At 39.7% G+C, this 13,220-nt stretch overlaps 1 pseudogene; it reads left to right on the forward strand.

Annotated features, from left to right (window-relative positions):
- The first annotated feature begins 10,046 nt into the window (after positions 1-10,046).
- LOC129904788 (5S ribosomal RNA) lies at positions 10,047-10,168 on the forward strand (annotated as a pseudogene).
- Positions 10,169-13,220: the final 3,052 nt, after the last annotated feature.

A 13,220-nucleotide genomic window follows, 5' to 3' on the forward strand; every position in this document is an offset into this window, starting at 1 on the left:
TCGTTAACGCCTTAACTAGTTAAGGAACTAGTCGAGAAGGCGAGCGAAGGGATGAATGTGATGAATACTCGTGGGTACTCTAAGTTTCTGAAAAGTCCAAGGTTGTTAATACTTGCATTACTTCCATGTTAAATAGGTTTTGAGGACAACGAGGTGGACGTGATTAAGAGAAGTCCATACAAGGTATGTGAAGCTTTCTTTTGGCATGTTTTTGGAATTAGTATGTAGAACTATCTTTCTTTTCTTTTGGCATGTCTTAGATGTAAGTTATAAATGATATATATATGATATGTGGGATTCAATCCATTCATAAAGCCCTGAATATAAGTCGAAACTCTTATTTACTTCTTGATGTTAGAACTCCTGCAATAGCTGAGAGGTTGCCCTTAAGTCTTTTATGTAATGAAAACTAGTACATGTAAAGCCTATTTCTTTTTTTCCTTTGGAATGGCTTAATTTTAAGTTAAATGGTATATGATATAGGTTTAGAGGTAATTCCATTTATGAGCTCTGATTGTAACTCGTGACTTGTAGTCACTCCTGAACATTAAGAGTCTGAAAGTAGTCAAACTACTATTCTCGAGCCTGCTATATAATGAATAGAAAGTAGAGGTACCAGCTCCTCTTTTTAGAGGCTCTGAAATGATAAATGCCGTTGATTGCATGAGTTGAGTCCTTGACTAGATAAATTGTGTTTCTGATTGCATAGATTATATTTCTGATTGCATGAATTATGTGGCATTATTTTGATGCATGTTTGTGATCCCTGAAGCCCCAACTGATGTAAGCCCTAATGACATCTAAAGGGATACCTCGGATAATTACTCCCCCAGTCTTCAGGTGACGGTTCACTTGACTGTTTCATCGAGTCTTAGATAATGACTTAGTTGCATATGGTTTCTCACTACTCTACTCATACATACTGTAACCCATCCTTCCTCGAGTCCCACGATGGGCCGGGATATGTTATCGTGCACAGTGTTACTACTTCTTTCACCGCGTCCCGGGCCGGATGTGTATAGTTCCACGCACGAGGAGACGATGCCGTACGTGAGGTGTGATATATGTTATATGTTATGACGATACGATTATTCACCGAGTCCCGGGCCGGCTGTAATATGATAGTATATGTAGTGAAATAAGGAAGGAACACCGAGTCCCTCCTTAGAGGGCCGGGTATATATGTATATTATGATGGTACGCTATAGACGTACACCACTCCATTCACCGAGTCCCTCACTAAAGGGCCGGATACTTTATGTAGGCATGCATATGAGATTAAAGCAATACATTGTGACCCTGAGCCCCGTAGTGAACCGGGTATAACACAATGATATACATGATAAGATGATACCGTATACGATGGTATGATACCGTATACGATAATATGATGAAATGAAATGCATTATGACACGATGATTTGTGATTATGAAGTAATGATAATGACACTGAGTTCACTAGAGGGCCGGGCACAGTATATGATGGTGTATAGGATCACGTGTCCTAAGGTGCAGGTACAGTAAATTGTTAATTGTTATACTTATCCCCTGCATCCCTATTTCAGTTATGATCTCAGTTACGATGTGTTATGCTTTACATACTCAGTACATATATCGTACTGACCCCCCTTTTCTCGGGGGGCTGCGTTTCATGCCCGCAGGTACAGATGTTTATTCTGGAGATCCATCAGCATAGGAGTTCCTCTCAGCTGTGTCGGAAGTGCTTCACTGTTCTGGAGCCTAAATTTTGATGCTGGTCACTTAATGTATATATTTGTACATTCAAGGGTACGGCGGGGGTCTTGTCCCGCCATATGTTGCTGTTACTATTCTTAGAGGTCTGTAGACATATGTATATGTGGGTTGTTTGTGAGTTAGTTTTGATGTTGCCTATTCGATATGTTGTGAATGTTTTTGTTATAGCAGCCTTGTCGGCTCGCATGCCCTTTCATGATATGATACAAATGAAAGAGGCTACATGTACATGAAAAAGTTTTAAACTATTGGGGTTTTTATATATAGTATCACATCACACACGGTTCAACTTAAGTGTAGTTGATAAATACGCATAAGAGGGTCCAGGTCGGACCCCAGTTGCGGCCTACGGGGTTGGGTCGTGACAGAAGTGGTATCAGAGCAGTTCGTCCTTGGAATGTCTACAGACCGTGTCTAGTAGAGTCTTGTTTATCGGTGTGTTGTGCACCACATCTATAGACAGGAGGCTACAGGATATATTTAGGATGTTATTTTCTTTCATATCTAAGATCGTGCGATAGAGCCGAGCTATAGGAAATGAAATTCCTCATACTAACCTGCGATTTTAGCAGGAAGACAACGTCGATAGAAGAAAGTAACTGACAATATTGGATGTTACGAAGCACGCAGGTAAGCAAAGGTACAAAAGCCCTATGCCAGGTATGGTATTGAAATGCGATTGACAGATACAATTGAAAAGTGAAAGGAAAGGTAAACAGGAAAGTATAACAGGTGCAGCTCGAGTGGACATAACAGGTAAGTTCATTTCCATACTGTTAATTATGGGCGCCCTGTGCGGCTGTGATATGAGATGATATGACTATATATGTGTGCCCTGTGTGGCTGCGATATAATACGATAGGAATATATATGATGTTGGCCCTGTGAGGCATTGTTGGTATTTTCTGCGTGCAGGTGTTGAGATAGTAAGAAATACAGAGGAAACTCTGCCCAAATTTTCCTAGAAATAAGAGGAGAATGAGATACAGGGCTATAGTATGTCTTGAAAGGTTGTCCTCGCAACAATGATGAGATTTGACTAAACAAGTATGGTTGACCTCGAGAAATAAGTTAATTGCTGAGTTAATGGCAATAGAAACTAGGAGGACGATACTGGAATAGTAGAATAAGTTAGAAAGGAACTATAAGCCAAAGAAAATGACTCAAAGAGGACTGATAGATCGAGATAAAATGAGATAGTAAGGCATTGCCTAAATTGATACATAGGGATAAACTATGACAAGTGATAGTTGAAGGAAGTAACAGTATGGTTAAGACAAGAGTAAGACAAGAGTACAAAGGGAAAAGAATTGTGACGGATATGAAGTGTTAATAAGATAGCTTGTGAGACATTAAGGACAAGACTAGCTAAGAAGGGTAAGTAACCCATAGTAAGAATCGTGAAGAAAGTCAAGCGGTATTATACTATGGGTCTGAATGCGAACAAGGTACCAGGTGAACATAACAAAAACCATTATTAGAATAAGTAAAACTTAGTAAGGAATTAACTAGAAGGTGTGATGTGGTCCATGTAAATGGAATGTAAAGATAGGTGTGGAACGGAAAAGCAAGCTATGGAACAAATAAGGAAGATTTATCAAGTTCCATAAGGAAAGTTTCGAATAAAGGTTATATGATGACGAAAAGGATGGCTAGTGCAAGGAAATAAAGAGTAATATGGAATTCCTTACGCCCAACCAAAAATGGAAATGAGTTGAAGGAATGATACAGAAGTTCTAATAGAGGCACTCAAGATAGATGCGATTAATTAAGTATAGGTATCGAACAAAAAGAGACATAGACAGTTACGAACTGGAGGTATAGTACGATGAAAAAGTAATAAGATAAGTCCCCTACTACCACGAAGTTGATGTGGTTTTAAGCAGGATTAGAAATGAGCCTTAGGCACACGAAAAAGGTGCAAGCTCAAGAGGCGTAAAGAAGTATGGTGTACACGTGACTCCACTCTAATGATTAGTGGTATCCACTGGAATAAAGTTAGTATAATGATGAAGCTCGAAACATGAGTCATTAAAGTATAAGTACACTTGAGTGGGGAATGTGCACCAATTATGGGCCCTCGCTAATTACTGATTGGGATGAATGGAATATGGCTTTGAATGTACTGCTACATTACGGATACTACTCGAGTATCAATCATTAGATGAGATTCGATTCGAGATATTCCAAATATTACAGCACCCTACGATTGTGCTAGGGTTTCCTAGAAAGGCAACCTAACGTGGGGATGATTTAACAGAAGATGTAGATATGGTGCAACCCGTTAAATATGTTGGAATAGAATCATTCGTGTGTAAATAGCTGAAGATATACGGAGAATGACATAGGTACACCCTAAAAGGGGGGAAGTGGACAAAAGAAGTACAAGCGTAAAAGAAATTCAACTGATGCTATCGCATGTAAATGGGGACGCTTAAACGTCAAACGAGGCCCCATAAGGGATGGACGCGATCATACCCGTATTAATGCACCGGATTCCGTCAAAACACTGAAGTTAAGCGTGCTCGAATGAGAGTAGCACTGGGATGGGTGACCCCCTGGGAAGTGAGAAAGAGAACAAAACAAGTATGACAAAAAGAGATTATAAAAGCGGGTTAGTACAACGACACATATAGAACAGAGTTAGCCAAGAGCAGAAAAGATTATGACTGAAATACAATGCACCTTGTGAAAATGGCACAAGAATAGTTGTGCAGCTTATGAATATTGGCATACTAAGAGCGAGGTCAAATGATTACTCTATAAAAGAAAGTCAGTAATAACAATGTGATTGCCATATTTAGAATCTATTCAGGAAAAGTGTAAGATGGTTCGAGGCAGAACTATTCAGATATAATCGGTATTAAGGATAAGAGCCAAAGTGGAGCCTTGACCTCGACTAAAGGAGGTAAGCCACTAGTATAGCAACGCTAAGGAATTTTCTGGGCTGCTCTATGTCCGTACACACGTTTATGTAAGGATTACAATATGATGTATGGTAAGAAAACTAGAGAAAAGATCTGAGTAAAAGAGAAAGATAGCATACCTAAGGTATTACAAGTTGGATTAAGAGGAGTTGTACAATAGCTTAAGTTAAAAGAAGCATCAGCAGTCTGATAGCCTATCTCAGGGAATGGAAACCCCGACTCAGAGGTGGAAAGCAGTTAATATGTATTATAGTACGAGCTGACCTCGCATTCTAAGGAACTGGGAGTTCATACGGGCTATGGTAGATGGGCTGACAGAATCAACCTGTTCCCCTCCAGTTAGAAAGGCATATTCAGCTGAGGGTTCTGCGAAATGACATAGTAGGGAAACAATAAGATTTCACGGAGTCCCCACATCTATTATCTCAGATAGAAAAGTTCAATTTACAGCTAACTGCTGGAAATCATTTCGAAAGGGATTGAGGAACCCAGATGAATCTTAGTATGACATTTTGCCCTTCGATTAAGGGACAGGCCCAGATGTGATCCACTAAATTATTGATGAAGTAAAGCTTATTCCGGGACAAGATATCAATTAGCAGCCTAAAGTCAGCAAGAAGGGGATACATTGATCCTTCGCAGAGCATTTTTAGAATAGATAAAGCTGCCTAAGAGTGAGACCTATCGTCCGATTTGAAACAATACATTCATTTTTCACAGATTAATGCTCCGTAAGAATGGGAACGACGCTCCCAGAATATTTCCCGTGGAGGAGGTCCACATAACAGGGAGTTATCCTACGAGGGGCAACCTATCTCCATTCGGGATCAGCAGAGTAAACGGGTTGCGAACTAAGGAATAGTTTCCATCAAGGTACTGTGGCGGAATAAGAATCGTGAAGACATAAATTTGGAGGTTGAAAAGGACATGAAACACAAGTGTCCGTACCTATTCCCGATGTCTACGGATAGCCCCAGTCTTGGAACTCGTATATTAATTACTTGTATGAAAATGTATGTCATTCCAGTAGAAAGGCATCTCCCTATGATCCGTATAAAGTCTTAAGGAAAGTTTTATTCAACATTCGGGGACGAATGTTCTAAAGGGGGGAAGGATGTTACACCCCGCACTCTTGAGCTCGGAACGTCTTCTTGAGTTCCTTAGACACTATCATGTGAGCCGGATAAGCTACGACACTATCAAACAACTCTAAGGAAAGAAAATTGTGATACCTCGCGAGAAGGGAGGTTGGAGATAGAGTCATAAGAATCTGGAAAGAGTTGGAGGCTAAGAAATGAGTCGTAGGACTCGATTTACCTACGTAAGACACTAAGTTAAGAGTCTTATACACTTAAGTTGCTTAAGGATATACCAAGCCTACATAGCACGGATTACATAGGCTCTTAAAATAAAGTGAGATGACAAACCTACGAAAGGAAGCAAAAACTAGTTTCCGAACTTATGAAAGCAAAGCAAGCAGGTGACAAGCAGGTAGGTGACACACCTAGGTGGGACCCACACTGCCACATGGCAGCATGTGACTGGCCGAATAAGTTGAGGTGGCACCCTAGGAGGCTGCCACGTGTCACCCTAGGGGGCTGCCACGTGGCACCTTCTAAAAAGGTGTATATATATGCATTATGTGACTCTTAACTTGTTCATTATCCAAAAATCAGCCAAGGAAGTTGAGAGAAAACGTGAGAGAAAGAGAGAAAGCTAGGCAGCCACGGATTGAAGAACCCGTTTTTAAAGAGGACTGCTGTTACTAATACTATCATAACTCCTTCTGTATAGTTCCGTTTCAAGTGATTCAAGAAATTTTGGAAAGATATTTCATAGGTCTATAACTTTCGTTTAGCCTCTGAAACTCGTTTTTTCTTTTATCAGCTCGAAAAAGGGTGATGAAGTATGGGGTAGGTGCTGCCCAGATTTCGTTTTGGAAATCCTACACAGACTGCTGTTGGTATTTTGGGCATATCTCTTTGTACAAAATTGATGTAGGGATGATTCTAAATGGTATGCGACCTTGAAACACATGTCTATAACTTTCATTGAGAACACAAATCCTGTTACCGTCAATTAGCCCTTCGAAACTAAGGGACAATACGAGACAGTAACCTGCCCAGAATTCACGTTTTGACAACTTTGGTGAATTTTGACCAATTTCGGGTGAGGTAAGGTCTTACATTCTAATTTGAAGTTTATGGTGTTTTTATAAGGTGTATTAAACACCTTTTAGGCTGCTGGAAGTGTAAAAATGTCATAGCAATGTTTAACGTTCGAAGCAATCCAAATTGTAGTCGTTATAGTCGAATTGTTGTCGAAGTGAAGTGTTGTTAGTGTGAGTGGTTGCTGCAGAGGTGTGAGGTGTGGTTGCAGGGCCTAAATGTGTTTTAAAGTGGTTTATGGTGCTGCTGGTTGAAGCCACATGACCCCTCGTTGTATATAATTAAAGGCGTTACAAAATAAAGTCTAGACGCCCTATTGTGATATCGTATTTTTGAATAAGTCGTTTGAAGTTTATGTTGTATATTGTTGTTGCGAATTGCTTAAACATATGCTGCAGGTTGTTGTTGTTGGTTGGATGTAGGTCTTAGGGACCTAATTGGAAATCCGGATAGGGCACATTGTAGGGGAGGTGCTGCCCAATTTTCGTTAACGCCTTAACTAGTTAAGGAACTAGTCGAGAAGGCGAGCGAAGGGATGAATGTGATGAATACTCGTGGGTACTCTAAGTTTCTGAAAAGTCCAAGGTTGTTAATACTTGCATTACTTCCATGTTAAATAGGTTTTGAGGACAACGAGGTGGACGTGTTTAAGAGAAGTCCATACAAGGTATGTGAAGCTTTCTTTTGGCATGTTTTTGGAATTAGTATGTAGAACTATCTTTCTTTTCTTTTGGCATGTCTTAGATGTAAGTTATAAATGATATATATATGATATGTGGGATTCAATCCATTCATAAAGCCCTGAATATAAGTCGAAACTTTTATTTACTTCTTGATGTTAGAACTCCTGCAATAGCTGAGTGGTTGCCCTTAAGTCTTTTATGTAATGAAAACTAGTACATGTAAAGCCTATTTCTTTTTTTCCTTTGGAATGGCTTAATTTTTTAAGTTAAATGGTATATGATATAGGTTTAGAGGTAATTCCATTTATGAGCTCTGATTGTAACTCGTGACTTGTAGTCACTCCTGAACATTAAGAGTCTGAAAGTAGTCAAACTACTATTCTCGAGCCTGCTATATAATGAATAGAAAGTAGAGGTACCAGCTCCTCTTTTTAGAGGCTCTGAAATGATAAATGCCGTTGATTGCATGAGTTGAGTCCTTGACTAGATAAATTGTGTTTCTGATTGCATAGATTATATTTCTGATTGCATGAATTATGTGGCATTATTTTGATGCATGTTTGTGATCCCTGAAGCCCCAACTGATGTAAGCCCTAATGACATCTAAAGGGATACCTCGGATAATTACTCCCCCAGTCTTCAGGTGACGGTTCACTTGACTGTTTCATCGAGTCTTAGATAATGACTTAGTTGCATATGGTTTCTCACTACTCTACTCGTACATACTGTAACCCATCCTTCCTCGAGTCCCACGATGGGCCGGGATATGTTATCGTGCACAGTGTTACTACTTCTTTCACCGCGTCCCGGGCCGGATGTGTATAGTTCCACGCACGAGGAGACGATGCCGTACGTGAGGTGTGATATATGTTATATGTTATGACGATACGATTATTCACCGAGTCCCGGGCCGGCTGTAATATGATAGTATATGTGGTGAAATAAGGAAGGAACACCGATTCCCTCCTTAGAGGGCCGGGTATATATGTATATTATGATGGTACGCTATAGACGTACACCACTCCATTCACCGAGTCCCTCACTAAAGGGCCGGATACTTTATGTAGGCATGCATATGAGATTAAAGCAATACATTGTGACCCTGAGCCCCGTAGTGAACCGGGTATAACACGATGATATACATGATAAGATGATACCGTATACGATGGTATGATACCGTATACGATAATATGATGAAATGAAATGCATTATGACACGATGATTTGTGATTATGAAGTAATGATAATGACACTGAGTTCACTAGAGGGCCGGGCACAGTATATGATGGTGTATAGGATCACGTGTCCTAAGGTGCAGGTACAGTAAATTGTTAATTGTTATACTTATCCCCTGCATCCCTATTTCAGTTATGATCTCAGTTACGATGTGTTATGCTTTACATACTCAGTACATATATCGTACTGACCCCCCTTTTCTCGGGGGGCTGCGTTTCATGCCCGCAGGTACAGATGTTTATTCTGGAGATCCATCAGCATAGGAGTTCCTCTCAGCTGTGTCGGAAGTGCTTCACTGTTCTGGAGCCTAAATTTTGATGCTGGTCACTTAATGTATATATTTGTACATTCAAGGGTACGGCGGGGGTCTTGTCCCGCCATATGTTGCTGTTACTATTCTTAGAGGTCTGTAGACATATGTATATGTGGGTTGTTTGTGAGTTAGTTTTGATGTTGCCTATTCGATATGTTGTGAATGTTTTTGTTATAGCAGCCTTGTCGGCTCGCATGCCCTTTCATGATATGATACAAATGAAAGAGGCTACATGTACATGAAAAAGTTTTAAACTATTGGGGTTTTTATATATAGTATCACATCACACACGGTTCAACTTAAGTGTAGTTGATAAATACGCATAAGAGGGTCCAGGTCGAACCCCAGTTGCGGCCTACGGGGTTGGGTCGTGACACATAGATTCTTAATATGTCTTGGAAGTTGATACCGAGTACCCCTATTATGTTGAACTAAAGCAGTAAAAGGTACCCTTCATGTCGTCAATGAGGGACACCCTTTTTACTTGAGAAATTTTATTTCGGAGAAACAAAAGCCTATTTGAGCAGCAAAGTTCAGACTAAGGTATCTTCAGCTGTATTTCACCTAAGGAAAAGCTCACGTTGAGGGGAAAAATTCTCGATGATGGAGTTTCATTCTTGTTGGAAAGTATAGAGCCCTCAACTATTATTAGAGGACAAGATAAGTTGTTTATGACTCAAGAATAGAAGGAGTACTAAAGGGAGCACTCAAGATAGACGTGATCAATTAAATACGAGTATCAGACGAAAAAGAGAATAGATAGCTACGAACTGAAGGTGTAGTATGTCAAATATGTTGGAACAAAATCATATGTGTATGAATAGTTGAAAATAAATAAGAGGATGACATGGGTACACCCTAAAAGGGGGGAAGCGAACAATAGAAATACAACGTAAGAGAAAATCAACTGACGCTATCATATGTAAATGAGAATGCTTAAACTTCAAACGAGATCCCATACGGGATGGATGCGATCATACCAGCACTAACGCACCGGATGCCATCAAAACTCCAAAGTTAAGCGTGCTTGGGCAAGAGTAGTACTAGGATGGGTGACCCCCTGGGAAGTGAAAGAGGAAATGAAACACAAGTATCCATACCTATTCTTTACGTTTACAAGTAATCCTAACCTTTAAAACTCTGATATTGATTGCTCGATGAAAGTATATGTTATGGCAATGGGACAGAGAAACTCTCCAAATAGTCGGTATAAGATCCGGAGGAAGGTTTTGGTTCACATTTGAGGATGAATATTCTAAAGGGGGGAAGGATATTACACCCCATACTTTTGTACCTTGAAAGACTTTTGTATCTTGAGAGGTTTTTGAGTTTCTTGGAAGGTTCTCAGGTTTTTTAAGTTTCTTGAAAGGATCATAAGCTTCTTATAAGTTGTCATGTGAGCTTGATAATCTATGAATCTATCAAACAACTCTAAGGAAGAGAGAATGTGGCACCCTATAGAAGGGAAGATTGGAAATGTGGTTATGAGAATACGAAAGGAATTGGAGGCCAAGTAATGAGTATAGGACTCGACTTACTTACGTAAGCTACCAATTTAAAAATCTTACATACTTAAGCTACTTGAGTACATACCAAGGTTATATAGTAAGGATTACATAGGTTCATAAAGCAAGACGAGATTATGAACCCACGAGGAGGAAAAAAAGTGACACGTGAAAGCCCATGAGAGAGTGCCACGTGGAAGAATGAGGGAGTGCCACATAGCAGCAGCTGCAGCAAGGGGTGGGCCCCCATATGCCATATGGTAGCCCCTGAGTGGAGAGAGTGATGCATTGGCCCTATAAGGGCTTGACACTTGTCACCACTTAGGGGTTGATACATGTCACCCCTTAAGGTGGCCTATATATAGATGTGTTTGAATAATTTTAAGTCATCCTTATCCTTTAAGTTCTTTTTATCCAAAAAAATTCAAGAAAAGTCTAGTAGAAAAGAGAAGACAAACTTGAGCTAGAGAGAAGAGAGAGCTTCGGTTTTGGAGGAGAAAAAAAGTTAAGTCTCCGATTTTGTTCTGTGAATTAATTACCTAGGGTGAACCACGATGTTATGAAGGTGTTATTAATGAAAATTTATGGTTTGTAGTATCCAAAAACGTTATCAAACAGCCATGAAGTTTTAGGCGCGCTAAAGAAACTTCCGAGGCTAGTTTTGGCAAGTTTCGGACAAGGTAAAGCTTTACCTATCAAATTGAAGTTTATGATGTTTTTATGAGGTATATTACATCTCTTAAATGAGGCTAGAAGTGGAACAATTGCATAAGGATGCTTGACGTTAGAAACAAACTAAATTAATAGCGCTAGCGTTAAATCGAAGTCGAGTAGTGGGTTGTCATTGTGGTGCTGCGGGTGCAGATGGCTGGGTTGCATGTTTCAAGGATTCAAAGTGTTTTAACAAGGGTATGGGTTCTTCTGGTTTCATCCACACGACCCTCCGTTTGGTATAGTTAAAGATTTTGCGAAACAAAGATTAAAAACTCTATTTTTGTATCGTAGTTTGGAGCTAGTTGTTTGGAATTTGTATTGTGTAAGGTTAAAGTGATTTACTTATAAATATGATGCTGGTTGTTGTTTTTGGTATGGTTGTTAAAATTGTGGCCGAGTTAAAATCTTGGGGATGTTGAAGTTATAGGGGAGATGCTGCCCGATTTTCGATAGGTTTGGAACTAGTAACAAACTAGTCGAGGGTAATGGATAAGGAAATAACTCCTATGAGTACTTGGGTGTAGAGTTGGAAATTAGAAAGTGAAAGTTCATTAACCTTAGTATTACTTTCATGTTAAATAGGTTCAAGAGACGACGAGGCGAACGTGTAAGAGTAATCTGTAAGAGGTATGTAAAACTACCCTTCTTTTTTTGGCATGTCTTAGACTTAAGTGATTGATATACGAAATGTGGGGATAATTCCATTCATATAACCCCAAGTATGACTCATAAGTCTTATTCAATTCTCGATGGTAGAATTCTTATACTAGTTGAGTTATTGCCTCTCAAGGCTTCTATATAATGGATAGTAAGTATGTGAAGTTATCTCCTTTCTCTTGGCATATTTTGGCATAAGTACGTAAAGCTACCCTTCTTTCCTCTTGATATGTATTTGACATAAGTGTGGTTCTAGGATGGTAAGGTAATGCAATGAGAAGGTTATGATACGGAGCCCATGATGGGCCAGGTATGATATATGTAAATGATGACTCCTTGAGGAAAAGTAGAAACTAGGTAAAGCTTATTCTTTCTCTTCCTTTGGCATGTCCTAATTATAAGTAAACTATGATACGAGCTCTGGGGTAACTCCACTTTTAAGTCCTAAATGTAATCCGTATCTCTTATTCACTTTTGAATGTCAAACGCTTGTAGTAACTTGAACTACTTTCCTTGAACTCCATAGGTTGAGAAATACTAGATGCATAAGCTCCTAGTCCTACGGACTATGTGACAACGGGTATCTCTTATTCTATGAACTGTTAGTATTACTTTAGCACATGTCTAGGGTCCCTGAGATCCTAAGTGGTATAGGCCTTAATGGCATTTAGAAGGCACTCGAGATGGCTACACTACTATTTTGGTCCTCAGATGATAGCTTAATCTTCTTACATTATCGAGTCTCTGATAATGATTTAAATTGTATATGGTAACTCACTACCTTACTCGTGTTTACTGTAATACATGTTTCACCGAGTCCCATAAAGGGCCGGGTGTGGTATATGATGATATGATGACACCGATACCCATAAAGGGTTGGGTACGGTATATAATATACAGATCGGCCGAACATTCCTCAGCATTACTATATAATATACGGATCAGGCCGAACGTTCCTCGGTATTACTATACAATATGTGGATCAGACCAAACGTTCCTCGGTATTACTGTCACGACCCAACCCCGTAGGCCGTGATTGGGGTCCGACCTGGACCCCCGTATACCCATATATCAGTTGTAGTCAAATTGAACCATGAACAAGGTGATACTACTCACACAAAACCCCAATGAGTTAAAACTTTTTCGTGTACGTATGACCTCCTTCACTCGTCTCATAACATATAAGGGAATGCAAGCCGACAAGGCTGCTATAACAAAAACACATTCACAACATGCCATATAGGCACAATCAAAATGAACTCAC

Source organism: Solanum dulcamara, chromosome 9, assembly GCF_947179165.1.
Source record: "Solanum dulcamara chromosome 9, daSolDulc1.2, whole genome shotgun sequence".
Classification (NCBI taxonomy): domain Eukaryota; kingdom Viridiplantae; phylum Streptophyta; class Magnoliopsida; order Solanales; family Solanaceae; genus Solanum; species Solanum dulcamara.